This window comes from Quercus lobata, chromosome 3 (assembly GCF_001633185.2).
Source record: "Quercus lobata isolate SW786 chromosome 3, ValleyOak3.0 Primary Assembly, whole genome shotgun sequence".
Classification (NCBI taxonomy): domain Eukaryota; kingdom Viridiplantae; phylum Streptophyta; class Magnoliopsida; order Fagales; family Fagaceae; genus Quercus; species Quercus lobata.
In genome coordinates, this window is record NC_044906.1 from 37231439 (window position 1) to 37246748 (window position 15310).

A 15310-nucleotide genomic window follows, 5' to 3' on the forward strand; every position below is an offset into this window, starting at 1 on the left:
CTAGAAAGTCAAAAGTATAAAAGACGAAGCAGGATTAGGGATAACTTACTCTCCGCTTAGCAGCAAACACAGGGTGAGGGGTTGTCTTTCTCTTGTTGCCTCGTGTCCTGCTAGAGGGGGGAGCATCTGTAGATGGTCGTGGAGTAGCAAGTTTGGACTTGCTTGTAGACTTAAGCTTGGCAAGACCCTTCTCACTCAGTGCAGAAATATTCATCACTTTAACTTTCTTCTCCCATCCCAGAGGATAATCACTAGCGTGCCAATGCCACCCTCTTTTCTCCTCATCTCACTCAAAGATAGTAGACCAATTCATCTTCTTGGCATATGCTAACACAGACTTGGAAGGAAAAAGCAACCAAGGATTAGCCGAGATAATTAGGCTAAGCCCATTAGGAGGAACGAGGGAGAAACCATGACTACCCATTAACTCTTTTTCGAATGAAGTCATCATGGCCTGCCAATATCCATGCATGGTAGGGGTACAAACGCCCTCCTTCAGTGAGCCCGGAACGGTAACTACAGTAAAACGTTGACTCCAAAATTCAAAGGCAGTGGGCCGAAGAAAGAGTCGGACGGAAGTAGGGGACTCCATAAGAAAAGTAAAGCCATCAGGGATGTCTTGGTCTAATCCGAACTGCCTTCTCACTCGGTTGGCAGGATAATGAACAAACCTAATTCCTTTGTCGGCCAAATAAGGTAGCCATCTAGCATTGGCAGCCGCCAAGTAAGTAATCCCGGTCTCATCAAAACCGGTCAAAGGAGTGGTAGTCCCGGCAGTGTCAATGAACAAACCCATAGCAGAATCTACACATGTATAACCGGTACCAAATTTTCAGTAAGCTCTCCAAGAAAATCTAACGTCTTGATCAAAGGATTCAACAGCAGAATGGTCAATTGGCTTCAAGCCAACCCAACAAAAGGCCAAAGGAAAGTCTGACTCAAATCTACCACAAAAATCAGTAATTGCCTGTGGACACGACTGATACTTTTCTTTAGTGAAGCGAAGGGGCCTACACTTCAATAAATGCTTAGCATAATGCTCATGCAGCAAGTGTTGCAAAATAGTACTATGATCAGAGGAGGTGACTATATGGCAAGAGCCTTCCTGGCTCACGTCGCTTCGCATGATGTCTAGTTGGACATACAAATGCCCCAAGAACATAGAAGCCAATAGCAGACTAACCCCAACAGAAATCTTAATAGCCAAATGGAAATACAAAGGCTTCACAGTGTAATGGGGGTGAGACCCAAAAACAAACTTGCAAAGCCAAAACACAACAAAGGCCGTATGATGAGCAGACACAGAGAATTTAGAAGAACTAACCCAAGAAGACAACTTAGCATTCCCACTCATCCTCTTCTTCAACTCAGCCTCCACGGCCTCTTCCTCTAGGGAAAGCTCTAAGGTGGCAGGATCAACGTTGCTAAGGATGGGCAAGAGTAACTAGTTGGCTACATCTTCTAAGGTCACGATGACCTCACCATAGGAGAAGAAGAAGGTATAGGTGGTGGTACACCACCGGCAGACCAAGTGACGGAGGTTGAAGAGGTCCCAAAAGTTGGATAAGCAGCGGGATGAAATGATGGCCTTCAAAACACTTGCTCACTGTAACAACCCCATGAAGTCGGTGTCAGATAACTCACTATCCACCCACTCCCTCCAACTCAGGGCACTACCTGATCCAAACTCGAAATGGATAGGCACGGGGAGCGAAGTGCCCTGACGAATGACAAGATCGGGGATCGAGGAGGCCAACAAGGCCCAAGAAACGTCCGTATTTCACTAGCAAAAAGCAAGCCACACACGGCCAGGCAGTGGCGCATAATCACCGGGAATCTTTGGGAAATGGGGATGAACGTCGTACCAGGAATCAATAAGTGGAGCGCACTCACTGTTCGGGGCACGCTCCATTTCTTCCTCGTAGGAATGGTCTGACTTGGAGTACACGGCCTCCTCGCCTACGTCACGTGCGGTGGGAGGATCGGAGATAACCTCTTTTCCTTTACGGTGGGAGGAGCATTGGCTTTTCCCCGGAGTCATTGTACAAGAATTTGATTGAAGAAAACGGATGGGAGTGTTTGAGGAAGAGGAAGCAGAGAAGAAAGGGAAAATAGAAAGAGAGTTTTAGAAAGGAATAAGGGGTTTGTGTTTGGATTACAAAGGGACTCCTTCTTAAATACCCAGGTCATTAATGCTGGCATGAAAGGAGGCGACGAGTCAGCCATCAGAAAGAGGAAGAAATTAATGAAACGATGGCTGTGTTTCAAAATAACTGCTAAATTGGGAAATTCGAAGAGATAACACTATTCACGGAAAATATATATATATATTTATATGAATATATATGTATGCGTAAAGTAGGGGTCACTGTTCAAAAAGCCTGTGAAGAAAAAGAAGATGAAAAGACAAAAAGGGTAGGGAAGTCTTTTGAAAGTTCAATAAGTGTATAAAACACTATTAACATTTAGACCCCCAATAACAAAATTACCAATTCAAGGTTTATGACAAACAATAAGCATGCGGAAAATTAACACAAGCTATAAATAGAATTGGTAAACAATCTAAGCTAATTAAAATCACATCCATAGCAGAAAATGAAAGGCAAAGATTAAGGGAAGAGAGATGCAAACACAAGGACAACACACGATGTGTTATCGAAGAGGAAACCGAAGCCCTCGGCTTAAAACCTCTCCGCCGCCCTCCAAGCAGTAAGTAATCCACTAGAAAATGTAGTTGGGATACATGAACAGCAATAGATCCTCCAAGTCTAATCTACCCAGTGTACCTAAGCCCTCCAAGCTTCTTGCTCCAACGAGGTTGCGCCAAACCTATTTCTTTTCTAGCTTCCCGAATTCCACTACTTGACCATAGCATCAACCAATGTGAAATTGGTTCCTTCCTAAGTGCTTCCCAAAACACCAAATAGCCCTCTCACATTAATGGATATGGTGAGAAAAGGTTTTGGTAAAAAGCCTTTCAAGGATTTAACAATAGAAAGGAAGAGAGTTGAGAAATTTGAAGAGTCTCTTAATAAAGATTAGGGATGAATCAATCTTGTTTTTCTCTAGGGTTTCTCTCTCAAAATTCTTTCTGGAAGCTCTCTATCTTTCGTGGGTATAAGGGGTATTTATACTAAGGTGAGAATGGAATGTGAAGAGTCAGGTTTTTCAAAACAGGGCTGGCTCGCAGCTTGACTGAGTCGTAAGTTCCAGCCGCGAGGTAACTGAACGGCCAGTTGTCCTATTTTGTCCTGTAGTGCTCCAGCTGGCATGACGCTTCAACTTCTGGCATGCCTGGCACGTGTGCAGCTTCTGGCGGCTTGTAGTCGCGAGTCACCCGCGAGATCTAGTCACGAGTCCCTATTTTTCTTGCATACTCTTGAGCATTTCTTCACACTATCTTACTCACTACCTTTACAAGAATCTCACCTAAATACAGGGTTACTAATTGCTAAAATACAAGCAAATTTGGCACGGAATAAAGACAACAAGTTGGTTGATTAAATTCAACCTTATAATCTCCCCCTTTGGCTATTCCGTGACAAAACCCTAAAACAGACTCTAGACTTAACATGTGAGTTGGGAACAGTTGAACATAACTTACTTACACCTAACTCTAGAAACTGTGAAGCTCTTGAATCATATGAACATGAATCTCCTGAAACACAACAATACACCATGATCATTGTATGCAGAAAAGCATGAAATGCATATGAAGCAGGCATGATGTGATCAAGCAAAGATGAAGTTAAGAAACAAACCATGGCTTGATCAAACAAGCAATCACTACACGGTAGTGACCATAATGCTCATTCACACTTGGAATGAATACTTGGACATACAAGCTAATAAGATCAATGCAAATCACTTCCATGCCCAACACTCAACCAATGCATAATATACTAAGTATATGCATCTAGGAACAATCCTACAAGGGCACAAGAGTGACAATACTTAAAAGAAAAATGCATGACATTTAGTTAGAAGTACTAATTTAACAAAGCATAAAGGCTACATAAAGCATGGTACAAACCATAAAGCCTACAAATTATGAAAAAAAACCCTAAAAAATTACAAAAGCAACATGGGTACAAACACATTATATACTGAAAAAAATATCATCAATATATAAAAACCAAGGTGTTTCACAAGATATCAACAGGAGAGAACAACTAGCCACAATAATCACGAACAAGAGTTTTATGAAAACTATAAGTTAATAAGTAAGACACAATGCCCAACACTCAACCAATGCATAATATACTAAGTATATGCATCTAGGAACAATCCTACAAGGGCACAAGAGTGACAATACTTAAAAGAAAAATGCATGACATTTAGTTAGAAGTACTAATTTAACAAAGCATAAAGGCTACATAAAGCATGGTACAAACCATAAAGCCTACAAATTATGAAAAAAAACCCTAAAAAATTACAAAAGCAACATGGGTACAAACACATTATATACTGAAAAAAATATCATCAATATATAAAAACCAAGGTGTTTCACAAGATATCAACAGGAGAGAACAACTAGCCACAATAATCACGAACAAGAGTTTTATGAAAACTATAAGTTAATAAGTAAGACACAATATGATCAAAAGTATGTGTGGTGTGAGAGAATAGGTCATCATCTACCCAACTCCCCCTTACTGTATACACTTCCCTTTGAGCTTCCTTCCCCTTACTGTATGGCTGTCTTCTAACTTTTGGTGAATAGCATGTAGCTGATTCTCCATGGCCTCGAGACGCATTTGGACTTGGTTGTTGGTGGAGTTGAGAAGTGTTGCCATTCCCTCAATGCGCTTATGAAGACTTTCAAACAAACTACCCAACCTATTAGTTTGAGGATCAGACTATACTTGTAGAGTGTAAGTTTGTTGTAATTCAGGGGTGACATACGAAGAGGGTGTGGTATGTACATGTGTCTCTGACTCAAGAGCAGACGAAGTAGCAAGAGAGATGTGTGCACTCTTTGGTGTTTTAGAGGAATGACTTTTGCTGGCTTGTAGAGTGAACATGGAAATTGGACGTGGACGGGTCATCATTTTTCCATCTGAGGGAGGATTAATACCTTCACGAAGAATGAACTTCATGATGAGACTGCAAAATGGAATACATCCTCGTGCTGCTGATCGAGTCGCGGTCTTCCTTATGGTTTGAAAGATGTGGGCACAGATATCAATGGGGGCTCTTTCGAGATTGATGAAAGTCGTGTTGGACAGCGGGTAAAGATTGGAGAACATGATCAGCTTTAGTGTGGTCAGCTCAGGTGCAAACTTGGCAGTGCTTATGGATGTGCCTTTACTAGAGACTTCATGGTTAGGTCCAAGAACTTGTAGAATGTCTTGAGTCTCTAGAGTTCGATTATCATAAGGAGTTAGATCCACATTCTTAGGTCTAGTGATGTGGAGAATTTCGGCTATAGAGTTCGGGTTGATGATAAATTCCTTTCCACGTACCCAGCAAATTAGCTCAACTCCAAGGTCACTTGTATTAGAGTAGCATTCCTTAACCAGTTCATCCATTGGGTCTTCAAAATTCCCGAATAAGTCTGCCCAATCTCTTAACTCAAAGATCTAAGGGACAAAAGTGGCCCCCAAGGTGTCAAACTCAACCACACATTCCACTATAGGAGATGCCACGTTAAAGATGCTTGAGTAGATGTGTGAGTTAAGAGGAGTTCTAAACCTCTCACAATTGGAGTCTTTAGATGATTAAGATGAGAATCGAGTCCGTTTAGCAATCGGGGCTAATGGATCATTAGTTACAACGTCTTTGCCTTTAAAGGATCGATGAGACATCTGCAAGAGAACAGGCACACAGCAAAGAACCAAAAGCAACACCACAAAGTATAGATATCAACTTGATTAGATTCAGAGAAAAATGTGAACCAGAGATATCTCACACAATCACAAACATGAGTCAGGTCAGTACCAAACAAAATCATAAGCAACACTAAAGTATTGAATGAGGCAGGTGAACCAAAATGGTGATTGTACAGTAACAACCAAATGTCAAGTGAACACTGAATAACACAAAGTTACAAATAATTGTCATTATGACAATCTACCATGAGCATGATATGCACAGATCAAGCACAGTTGAGAACTAAGGAAGGATAGCTCAAATTAGACCATAGTAAGATAGGAACAAGTATAAAACAGCAATATTTATGAACAGTGGAAACCACATACATGCAAAAAAAAGAGCAGATGTTTATGAGGCATATCTTACTGAATATGGAATGTTAAAAAAATACCCTCAAGACAGAAGCACACACACGATGTGGCAACTTAAAATCACAGTATTATAAGATAAACAATCTAAAGCCTCAAACATTCTTAAACACCCAAACTCACATACAGAGTACATCGCAGAAAACTCCAAACCCATATACCTAATGAGTATGTAAACCAACAAAACGGAAAAGCTCAGAACAAAGATTAGCATAATGAGACTAAATTATGATAGCAAATGAAATCAGCAACAAAAACAACCAACCCTAAACAATCAAACCCAGCAATCTAAGAAAAAAAATGTTCGAACATAGTATATCTCAAATCACAGTGACAACTCATAAAGCAAGAAAATAATACTAAAAACATGAAATAAGAAGTGAGGAAGAGAAGACCCATACCTTTTTCTTGAAGATTTGAGAAGAAATGAAGCAAAAATGGAGTTTGTAGAGAGTGACACGGAGTGTTTAGGTTAGTTTTAGTTGAGAGAGAAAGTGAATAGTCATAAAAGGTTCAAGGGAAAACTGAACACCTTTTAAAAACAGACCAACTTTTGCCAAACACGCATTTTTCGCGACTGAGGTAAGTCGCCAGTTTCACCCACCAAAACAATTCAAGCTAAAAGTTTTGAAAAAATTTGCTAAGTGTTTTTCGCGACTGGAAATCTCACTCACGAGGGAGTCGCGAGCTGAGCTGCGAAAATCTCTATGTATCCCTCGCGACTGGACCTTCCACTCGCGAATAAGTCGCCAAAACCGACCTGTGAGAACGCGACTGTGACATGCGACTTGTCCGGCCCGTGACTGAGTCGCCAAAATAGGGCAACACTGTTTCTGAAATTTTCAATTTTTTGTAAGAACAAAATACTTTCCAAAAACAACTAAAACACTCAAAAATCTTTTTGTGTTTGAATCAACAAAGATTGAGCATGTGAAAACACATTTTATTAAGTACAATCACACATATGAATATCGCATTCATTGAACATAAACTTGTGTGTTTTGTATGGATATCAAAAATGAGATAATCCTTAGTCTAATGTGAAGTTTCAATGATCAATTCAACCAAGGCATACACAATTAGCACTGGATCATGTGACCCATCTCAATTATAGAAGTATGCATATATGACCTCCCACATGACTTGATTACATAACTTGGAGCTTTACATTTGGTTCCAATTTCAATAATAGCATTTAACCTGTTTGATCCTTTTGAAACAATCACATCTCATTGTGAGAATGGTGTTTGATATTTCACCTTGATGAAATAGCCTTTGGCTTTTTGAAAAATTATACACTTTATTTTTGGTTGCTTTCCCTTTTTTCTAGTCGAATACTAGTATGTGCGACAGGCTTTTGCAGTTTAATATCTCTTTACATTTAGAGATTTACATTTGGTGAGCTCTTTTTAGCAAAAAGAATAAAGAGTGGGAAGATATATAGGCACAAGTCTATGCATATCTCAAGATCAACATAACCATTCACTAATCATTTATGACAAGTTTGAAGATCTATTTACAACAGTCACATAGATTTCAAGATTTCTTCCACAGTGATAAAAGTGCAAAGGAACAAGCTACGCTTGTAAATGCATAAAACCATTAGCACAAAGGTACAAGGCAAAACAATTTTTGAGACAAAACTCAACAATGTCAATCAAAATTTTTGATTTTCTACTTTTTATGTGGTTTTTGGATTTTTGACACATAAGAAGGAGAAGATTGATCAAAAGCAACATTAAAAAAATATAAATGAAAGTATGCAAAAACAGATAAACAAATTTCAACCCACACAATCAATAATCAAACAACCAAAACAAAGTCACAAAGCATAGGAAGTATTGATGCAAGGACATGTTGTAATGCTTATGCATGAATACCCTTTTTCACCTATACGTCACTTGCGTTTGGAGTGATTTTCTTATAGGATTGGGTACGGGAGTTAGGGCTTTCAAACCTTCATGTGAAGCTTTCCAAGCAGTTGGTGAATGCACCAATTATCTTCATCACGTCCATCATTCCGGGATCACTATTTCGATCTCTTGATGGTTCACCAGTCCAATTTCTCCTATCATTTCTAGGTCCTCGTGATGTTGAAGCAGTTGCACTATTCATTGCTATCAACTTTTGACAATTTAGTCAAGTATGCCCTTGAAGTCCACAGTGATGACACACATAGTTCGATCTAGGACCTTTTTGTGGTCGTGGACGAGACTTGGCTCGGGATTCAGACCTGCCCACAGATTGATTACGGGGGTTGTTCAACATCCATTGGTCCTCCACATTCCTCTTCTCCTCCATCTTGGGCTTCTTAGCAATAGGGCCAACTTCAAATGGCTCTTTCGCCTTTATAAACTTCACTTCTTTGGTGATATTGCCCGATGAGCTACTCCTTCTGGTATATCCCAACCCAGATTTTTCTGAAAGATGCTTTTGAGATGAAATAACATCATCTAGCTTCTTGGTGGAGACCTTCTCTATCTTGATATTTGCTTGCACAACCTCTTGCTCAAGAAATCTCACTTTTGTGTAGGCTTTTGACAGCTCACCATTCAGTGTCTCTATCTCACATTTGGCCTCCTTATAGAAAATTAGGAGACTTTTATAGTCCTTCTCTGCCTTCTTCATCTTTTTCATAGCTGCCTTAGCCACCCCTGTGTACTTACCTGACTTCTCCAGGAGTGAGTTATAATTCTCTTGAAGATTGACTGTACTTTCATCTTCTTCTGCATCTGATTCTTCAATAACTTCCAATGATTCTTCATCACTATGCTCTCCAAGATTTTGTACAAGCAAATTCAACTCATTTGAAGACTCAACATAGGCAATAGTCATAAAAGCAGAGTAATTCCCTTCTTCATCACAACTTTCCTTAGAATCAAAGTTGGATGAATCCAATCACTCAGTGTCATGGCATACACCTTGCCTTTCAATTTCAAATAATTCGGACATTCTTTCTTAAAGTGTCCATGCCCGTTGCATTCAAAACAAGTGACATCTTGTGTAAATTGGGATTCTTTTCCATCTTTCTCTCTGAATTCCCTTTTCTCCCTTCCTAAACTTTGGAATTTCCCTTTATCAACAAATTTACCTTTATTCTTGAATTTCAAGAATTTCCAAAAAATTTTCACAAGGTATGCAACATCTTTGTCAACCACATCCTCATCCGATGAGTCATGGACTTCCAACCTTTCATTAATGGTCTTAAGAGCAAGAGATTTGCTTTTCTGTTGAATGGGCAGCGACAATTCATAAGCCTGAAGAGAACCAATCAGCTCTTGGACTTTGATGTCATCAAGGTCCTTTCTCTCTTCAATCGCTGTCACTTTGGCACGAAAACTTTCCGGCAATGACCGAAGGATCTTTCTTACTATTTTGGAATCCTCCGTTTTCTCCCCCAAATTGAACTTGCTGACAACCACCTTATTCAGCTTGCTATAGAAAGAGTTAAAGGACTCATCCTCACTCATTTTGAGGAGTATGTCCGATGGTGGCATCCACTAACGTTTTCTTACTTCTCGCAAGGAATCAACAAGCTGTTGACATTCAAATATCTCCCACGCTTCTTTGGCAACGGTAATGTGATAAATCCTGTGAAACTCATCTGGAGACACACCACAGAAAATCACGTTAAGTGCTTTACTGTTAGCATTAGATGCGGCGAGTGTTGCCTTATCCCATGTGGATTTGGCTGCCTCAGGCCTGGTCCAACCTATATCAACAGCATCTCAAACTGATTCATCAATGGAATATAAAAATGCTCTCATCCGAACCTTCCAAAATACATAGTTACTACCATCAAAATATGGAGGTGCATTTAGGGATTGAGACCGGTCCATCTCAATATGGGGTCAAGGATCACATTATGGTAATGAAACCAATAACAGTGTACCCGCTCTGATACCAAATGAAAGTTCAATAAGTGTATAAAACACTATGAATGTTTAGACCCCCAATAACAAAATTACCAATTCAAGTTTTATGATAAACAATAAGTGTGCGGAAAATGAACACAAGTTATAAACAACATTGGTAAACAATCTAAACCAATTAAAATCACATCCATAGTAGAAAATAAAAGGCAAAGATTAAGGGAAGAGAGATGCAAACACAAGGACAACACACGATGTGTTATCGAAGAGGAAACCGAAACCCTCGTCATAAAACCTTTCCACCGCCCTCCAAGCGGTAAGTAATCCACTAGAAAATGTAGTTGGGATATATGAACAGCAATAGACCCTTCAAGTCTAATCTACCCAGTGTACCTAAGCTCTCCAAGCTTCTTGCTCCAACGAGGTTGCGCCGAACCTATTTCTTTTATAGCTTCCCGAATTTCACTACTTGACCATAACATCAACCAATGTGAAATTGGTTCCTTCCTAACTACTTCCCAAAGCACCAAACAGCCCTCTCACAGTAATGGATATGGTGAGAAAATGTTTTGGTAAAAAGCCTCTCAAGGATTTAACAATGGAGAGGAAGAGAGTTGAAGAATTTGAAGAGTCTCTTAATGAAGATTGGGGATGAATCAATCTTGTTTTTCTCTAGGGTTTCTCTCTCAAAATTCTGTCTGGAAGCTCTCTATCTTTCGTGGATATAAGGGGTATTTATACTAGGGTGAGAATAGAATGTGAAGAGTCAGGTTTTTCAAAATAGGGCTGGCTCGCGACTTGACTAAGTCGCGAGTTCCAGCCGCGACGTAACTAAATGGCCGGTTGTCCTATTTTGTCCTGTAGCGCTCCAGCTGGCATGACGCTTCAACTTCTGGCATGCCTACCACGTGTGCAACTTCTGGCGACTTGCAGTTGCGAGTCATCCACGAGATCCAGTCGCGAGTCCCTATTTTTCTTGCATACTCTTGAGCATTTGTTCACACTATCTCACTTACTACCCTTACAAGAATCCCACCTAAATACAGGGTTACTAATTGCTGAAATACAAGCAAATTTGGCACATAATAAAGCTAACAAGCTGGTTGATTAAATTCAACCTTACATCTTTTATTCACATATGAACCACAGGAACGCTTCATATGTTTAGGGGGCTAAATATTGATGGCCATTTTGGAAGTCCAAGTGGAAAGGAGAAGCCCAGCAACGTGGATAGAAAAAAAATTGGTAAATGGATAGAAAACCTATTAAGCCCAAGTAGCAGGAATAATGGATTACAGGCCCATGAGATAAACAAATGGGCCTTGAGAGGTAAATGGGCCTAAAGGTGCCCGAAAAGAGAGAAATAAGCAAACCATGGGCAATATATGGTATGGAAAAGTGAGAATGGGCCATGGCAGGCCCAAAGGATGAAAGCAAAGAAAGTAAAGGGTTGATGGCAAGCCCATGAACCCCAAGGATGAGGAATAATGTAATTGGGTCGGGGAAGCCCAAAGAACTCAGCAAAAGCCCATGAGAATGCAAAGTGAAGAAAAGGGCCGAGGAAGCCTAAGGAAAGCGAACGGGCCAAGGACGCCCTAGAGAAAACAAATGGGACACAGGAGCCTGCCAGTGATGTAATGAAATTACCAAGGGCCATATTGGGCCATTGGGAGAAGAATAAATGGCAAGCCCAAAAAGGCCCAGCAAGATTGAGGCAAATAAATTCGCAGCAAAAATGATGGAATGGCACTGTAGGAGATGATAGTAGAAAAAAGATGGGCTGAAGAAAGGCAAGGCCCACCATCAAGCAAGGCCTAGCCCCTAAGTGGGGCAAGCCATAAAAGAAAGGGAAACCAAAAAATAGTCAAAAACGGACGGCAGACTGTGCAGGCCAACCACGGCAAACGCATGAACAGTAGGCAGATTTTGGACATACATGGAAGAGAGGCACGCACAAGGCCTAGACCTCACCAGTTTGTACCTAGCCAATACAGGACACGATGAGGTAATGGGTCAGAGTTAAGAGGGCATGGTTTGGCAGTGGAGAGAGGGGAAAACCCTATTTTTGAGGTTCCTGCTCGGGCTTTTTTGGGGGAAGTGTCCTGCTAGGATGACATACCACCCAAAAGAAGTAAAGTTGAGTTGGAACCACTAGGTACATGCCATGAGGGATAGGGAGAGAGAAGGCACCTACACCATAGTAGGAAAGGGTGTCATGACAGACAAACAAAAAAAATAGTTTTCTTTTGTCTGGCGGACCAGTGGTGGGCGGCAAGTACACCCAGATCAGACAAAAGTTGTTAAGGGCTAAAATAGTAAAATCCGGTCATGGCAGGCACTATAAAGAGGCCCTTGCCATGTACAGGAGGGAGATTGACACAAGCATCACGGTATTAAGAATTTAAAAACCAGGAAATAGAAAACAAGCATTAAGAAAAAAAAATAGAAAGAAAAGAAAGGGGAATAGTAGAAGAGAGGGAAAGAAAAAGATAGAGAGTTAGAGCGGCAGGCATGCACCAATAGGTTGATTCCCTCTCTTCCTCTCAAAATCCTGCTCTCTGCCGGAAACAAAGAATTCTCTTGTGCACCAAGCATTCAGATCTGCTTCCCTCAAAGTAATTAATTTCCACGGTAGGATCTCCCTGGGAGATTATTCACTTTGAGAAGATGCGTTCTTCCCTCTCTGGTTTTAGTCCTGTGGATTAGATTTAATCTGATTTCTTTCCTCTTTTAAGTAACCCATATACTACCCACTTGTATCCCTTACTTTCCTTATAAAAATAATTATTGTTAAATTGTGATTATATTTTCTTAAGTAGGGATCATCTATTTACTTTAATAAAGAAGTCAAAGTACTTGCTTTTATCTTATTATTATCATATCTGCCTGCCACGACTCATCTGAAACAGTTCTGCTCGCCGTAAGTGTGCTCTTGGCAGACAAGGCATAGTTTGCGCACAAGCCGAACCAAATTGAATTACAGTTGGACCAGTCTCAACTCCCTTACTCAGAATATTTGGACTTAGTATCGCAGGAGGCAGCCTAGGCCGATTTAACCAAAAAGGCCCACAACAAAAGTCACAGTTACTAATGGTGGTAGTGGTAGTGACGATACTTTAAGGGCTTTTTTCATCAAAAAAATTATTTACTAATTTATTGAAAGTGTATTTGTACCTTTAGAAAATAGGTTTTAAAAAAATTGTACATACACAAAATCAATCAATATTGTATGTTTTTAGACCCCTTAAATACAAATAGATTAACCTAGTTATTTAACCAAGTGATTAACTTAGGTAAATTATGCAGATCTAGGTTAACACAAATAAATCATATCATTGAAAACAGTGCGGAAAATAAATAACACAACGATATGATAACTCAAGAAAACCAAATCGGTAAAAAACCTGGGGAGGATTTAACCTAGCTATCCTCAAGGTAAAACATATCCACTATGAAAGAATTGAAGTTTACACAATAGCGACTTAGACCGCTAACATCCAATTGCCACCTTGAGTAGGTAACATACTAACACGACCCCATGATAGCTTCGAATCCATGGACTACTTCTTTCTTGGATTCACAGCAACCACAAGTATTCCCACTTATGTTTTCTTTAAACTCTTTATGCAGCAACTGAAATGATTACCAAGCTCTTCACATCAATCTTGAGATTGGAAACAATAAGTATGTATGAAGGAAAACACCTCTAGATCTCACAAGAGATTCATACACACAGCATAAACAACAACATAAAAATATGGCTAGGGTTTTTCCTTTTATACTTAAGGCAAAACATAAAACCTTATACGTCAAATGGGCTTTGGTTGAGTTGGAAAATTCTGCAGAAAAACAATCTGCATGAGCTTCGATCAATCGAGTCTAATTCTCGATCGATCGAGCTAGGCAGATTTACATAATAAATCTTGCAGTACACTTGATTCCAACTTTACACATAAACAAAATTTGAGCAAGTCTATAATAAGACTAAATGTTTTGATCATGGTTTGCCAACATTACAAAATGAAGTTTTAATACATTTAAACCTAAAGTCTTAGAACCTAACAAACTCCCCCTTTGGCAATCTGTGACAAAACAAAAAATAAACAAAATGCTCAAAGTTTACAAAAACAGCCTATTACAATAACATTGCCCAACAAAAACAAATCCAACCTAATTACTATCTATCAGTTGCAAGTGTAGACAGCAACATGATTGAATCAACCTATATATTCATATAACACTTAACAAACACATAAACGCATGTGTGGAAAATACAAGTAAAACAAAATAAATTCTTGATTCCACATAATCATAAACTACAAGACATATATCATGAATAACCTCATAAATATAAAATCAATAATCAATGTAGCACAATGTGAAACAAGAAACAGAAATAAGAACAAGGTGTCTCCCTTTATCATATACAACTCATCAAAAATAAAGACATCAAAATAAATACATCATGAGCCAAAAAATAAGTACAAAGTGAAGCACCTAGATATAATTTAAAACTCCAAAGCTCCAAAACAACAAAAATCTCCCCTTATCAACGAAATCTCCATCCATATGTACTTCCTCTTTTTATGACGAATTGCCAAAGGGCAATCACTCATCATCAAAAGGAGGTGGTGGAGGTGACCATTTAAAGCTCGCCAAATTTGTTCTTAAGGCCTAAAGCTCGATAAGCACATCCACCAAAAGCTGACCATGAGCCAACTGAATGGTTATGATAGTGTCCAATGTATGACAAATGCTAAAAATATTCGAAGCAGAAGATGGAGGATTAGTAGCAGCAGTCAGATCTACGAACGCATCAGCAGCTGGATCACCTGAAGAATGAAAAGAAGGAGGAGGAGGTGCACCAAAGGAAGAGTCTACCCTAGGGCATTTAGAGCTAGCTCGCATCTAAGCAGCCCTCTGCCGAAGGAAGGTGGCACCTATAGGAGCTATAATATGAACAGGCTCAGACACAAGAAACTCATCTAATCCTAGATGTAACAAAATCCTATGAATAAAAATAGAAAAGAAAAGAGCATGAGTAGAAGAACTACTCTTATGAACCTCAACCAAAGAACGAATGAAAAGATGAGGAAAACTCATTGGAGCGCCAGTGACAAGAGTATACAAAAATGCACATCTCTCGATAGGAATAGTATGCAAATGAGAGATGGGGCAGATAGAATGGCAAGAAAT